This window comes from Somniosus microcephalus, chromosome 22 (genome assembly GCF_052327205.1).
Source record: "Somniosus microcephalus isolate GS21.2 chromosome 22, FLI_Smic_1.0, whole genome shotgun sequence".
Taxonomy (NCBI): domain Eukaryota; kingdom Metazoa; phylum Chordata; class Chondrichthyes; order Squaliformes; family Somniosidae; genus Somniosus; species Somniosus microcephalus.
Genome location: NC_141008.1, coordinates 39,494,044 through 39,495,842, shown reverse-complemented (window position 1 = coordinate 39,495,842; position 1,799 = coordinate 39,494,044).

The following is a 1,799-nucleotide window of genomic DNA, read 5'->3' as shown; positions in this document are numbered from 1 at the left end:
TACTTCCAAGTCAGGATGGTGTTCCCATGCGCCTGCTGCCCTTGTCCTTCTAGGTGGTAGAGGTCATGGGTTTGGGACGTGCTGTCGAAGAAACCTTGGCGAGTTGCTGCAGTGCACCTTGTAGATGCTGCACACTGCAGACGCAGTGGGCCGATGGTGGAGAGAGTAAGGGGGACAAATTTGGTACCTTAGCAACTCCCGTTAGCGCCAGCAGATGGTGCTAACGGGACGCTAGAGCATTATCGGCAGGGCGTGGCGAATCCAGCGCCGCATGTCAAATCCCGCCCCCCCCGTAGCGCCGTTGCTAACAGTTATCGCCGGAAGCCTCAATGCCAGGTGGATTGTGATGTCAGTGAGTGTGCAATGCTCAATGAGCGCCCGATCTGCGAAATTGATTGTTGCCACCTACCTTCTGTCAGGTTAGTGCAGTTTCAGTGGTTTCTTATCAGTTTCACATAGTCCAATAGTTTAATTCAGTAATCTCAAGGTTATTTTGTATGAGGAGTGTTGTGGCAAATAAAAAATTGCTACATTTATTTTTTTTTAAATCAAACTGCCTCACCTGGTTACATTAATGGGGCTGTACTGGCAGTTGACCTCACCCTCCAGGATCTACAGTAGAGGGAGCGGAGTCAGTGAGAATGACTGGAACATGTGCCCAGAAGGAGGAGAAGGGCCATCAGGGCTCTCAACAGGAGGCCTTACCCTCCGAGGGTATTCCAAGAGCACTTCTCCTTCCTCCAATTAAGCGAGGAGCAGTGTATTAGATGGCACCGCTTCACCAAGGAGGTCAATAAATTTCTTCCTGCACTGTGTCTGGGTCATGGGGACCATAGTGCTACTCGAGGTGCACTGTGCTACCTCCCTCCACATGGTTTGGAAGACTTGTGGTGAGGGCCTCCTGCCACTTGCCAGGTAGAGCACTGCCCTCCATCTCTCCATCGCGAACACCAATGCCTCCAATGCTTGATCTCAGAATCTGCGGGCTCTCTCCCTGGGGCATGGATCTGCCATGAGTACAGCTGCTTCAGTCCTCCGGCTCCTTCTCCTTGTCCTGCTGCTGCTTGCTGAGGCAGATGCACAGCCAGCAATGCTGAGAATGAGGTGCTGCAGCATCAATGAACCTCCCCTTTAAGTACTGAAAAAAGCCTGTGGCTATCATGACTTGCGATTAGTCTGCACCCGATATTGGTCCACCCTTTGAGTGTAATGCCATTGAGCTTGGGCTTCAAGACTTGAATTAGGACTTTTTTGAGCAGTCAACACAAATTATGAATTTCTAGCCCCAAATGTTTAAGGCTGTGAATGGGTGCCAATCAGGCGGGCTGCTTTGTCCTGGATGATGTTGCGCTTCTTGAATGTTGTCGGAGCTGCACTCATCCAGGCAAGTTAAGAGTATTCTATCACACTCCTGACTTGTGCCTTGTACGCTGGTGGAAAGGCTTTGGAGAGACAGGAGGTGAGTTACTCACCGCACAATACCCAGCTCTTGTAGCCACAGTATTTATGTGACTGGTCCAAATAAGTTTCTGATCAATGATGACCTGTGGGATGTTGATAGTGGGGGATGCAACGATGGTAATGCCATTGAATCTCCCTCCCAACTGTACACCACTGTGCTGCAAGCTCTGGTGGGACAGGATATACACAGGGATGGTGATGGAGGAGACTGCGATGTTGGCTGAAAGGTATGATTCGGTGAGGCTGTTTCTTGACCAGTCTATGAGACAACTCTCTCAATTTTGGCACAAGTCCCCAGATGTTTGTCCCCACAAGTCCATGTGGCCGTCTGGGCTGGG